Source organism: Etheostoma spectabile, chromosome 6 (assembly GCF_008692095.1).
Source record: "Etheostoma spectabile isolate EspeVRDwgs_2016 chromosome 6, UIUC_Espe_1.0, whole genome shotgun sequence".
NCBI lineage: Eukaryota > Metazoa > Chordata > Actinopteri > Perciformes > Percidae > Etheostoma > Etheostoma spectabile.
In genome coordinates, this window is record NC_045738.1 from 8,189,686 (window position 1) to 8,191,725 (window position 2,040).

Below are 2,040 nucleotides of genomic sequence, written 5' to 3' on the forward strand. Positions count from 1 at the left end.
TAATAGAAGGTTGTCCATCAAACCACACCTGCACCAGTCCAGATGAAGAGTCCCATGTGGTACAAACGGAGTGCCACATGTTTGGTTTGTAGTCCTGCCCTCTATATTGTGTCTTTTGATCCCTGATATGGGGCTGTATCTCCTTCTTTATTTCGTCCCATTGAATCATGAAGGCATTGGTATAAGTTTGTGTGGCCAAAGAGAAAAGAGCGTGTTCTCGTTTGAGGTCTGTAAAGGACCTGTCGGCATTGCAAAGACTTTATTATTCATATACTTTTCACAGACAGAGATACAGTGAATTATTTTATGCATTTTGCACATTTAGTGTTACCTGTGACAGACGGTTACAACACTCAATTCCTGTATTGGTTTTGGTGTCAGAATCACATGAGCTGAGTTGGTTTCTTGCGGAAAGGTGAACATTTTACCTGACAGATCTGTAAGAGGAGGGGGGATTGTTAGAACTATATATTTTGTATATATATCATAGATTATCACATAACCATTAGCTGAATCTAACAGTTGACTAACTACATTACACACATCAGTGTTATTTCTTTTTTTCAAATTAAGAACATGTGGTACCATATGAACCGCCGACTATTGTCACACATAATTCCTTGTTAAAATGTATTCAGTTCTGACCAATAGCATAGTAATATTTGTGCCTCATTTTTGCACATGTGATGGCAAATTTGGAGCGCAGAAAATATTTTTTTCTAATTTATGGGCATTGCTCCACATGCCATCCTTCACAAAAAAAATTAAACTTTTGAGGGTGAAAGAACTTCCTAGGATGTCAACTAAGAATCCTTTATAAAGAGAGACACTATTTATGTTTAATAGCAGCCTTTGTGATTCTTCACTTAGCATTTTGATTTGCTTATTGTTTTGTCCAGTTCCTATTTGCTTTGCACAAATTCATGTGTAGTAATTTTCCTCTTTAAATTGAGTGATGAGTTCCTGATTGAAAGGGGAATGAGCACTGTTTGGCTGTAAAGTCAAGAAAAATTTCCAAGTTAAACAAATTCACACTCCATTGTGAAATCTTGCAAACATCCACGTTCGATATTAAAACAAAATACTCTGTAGTTCACTTTTCTGTTGACATGTTAGATTTGTTACTAGTTATCCTAATTTTGTAGAAACCTGTTAGCTGAAAATTATACAAGAGTGTGAAAATGGAAAAGAAAGAGACAAACTCCTACATTTCAATTTGGTATTCCCTTTGTAAAATAAAAATGTTGTTTACCTTGAGGACTTGCAGCACATGCTGTCAGTGTCACCAACAGCAGAAAAAACGTCATCTAATACAAAGACAAAAAGATACCATGAATACCACTCTTTGAGATTAGATCTTTGTTTTGGATCCAACGCTAAACTAATACTCTGTGTGCTAAAGACTAAAATATATATGTATATATATATATATATATTCTCATTTTACCTTGGAGTGCTACAATAAACAGTATAGGTGAAAAAAATTTTAAAAAGTAAATATAACACAATTACTTTAAATTTATTTTGCAGTTGTGCATGTGTAGGACTTACTTTAAAATCTGTGGCTGTCCCTGAATGTTGCAGCAGTGAATAGAAAAATTAGTTTTTTAGACTTCTGCTTCCCTATATCTATCTGTGTTACTCTGTGTTTCCTTCCTTTATCTACTTCTATATTTCTTTGGTTTCAGATTCCTGTCCCGTATAAAGATGGAATTCCTATTAATTCCTGTCATGTAAAAAGGTATTATCCCCCACACAATACTTTCCAGCAAATCAACAGATTTTGAGGTGAAATGATCATGTGTTGAAATCACCACATGTGGATATCAGACATCATGTCAAAGAAAGACTGATTAATGTCAAAGTCTTCACCATGGGAATCCTGCTCCTGCAGAGATTGCAGATAAATAGCATTAATACTGTAGAATACATGTTTTAAATCTAGAGATATTTTAAATAATTGCCCTGTTTATAAGTAACAAATACTATTAATATATTGCAAAACTTTGTATTTCTATGCCAACATAGAAATGCTGATGG

General features: G+C 34.2%; 1 pseudogene; it reads right to left on the bottom strand.

Annotated features, from left to right (window-relative positions):
- LOC116690921 (serum amyloid P-component-like) overlaps nt 1–1,496 on the bottom strand; it is a 2,054-nt pseudogene extending 558 nt beyond the window's left edge.
- Between the last annotated feature and the right edge of the window lie 544 nt (nt 1,497–2,040).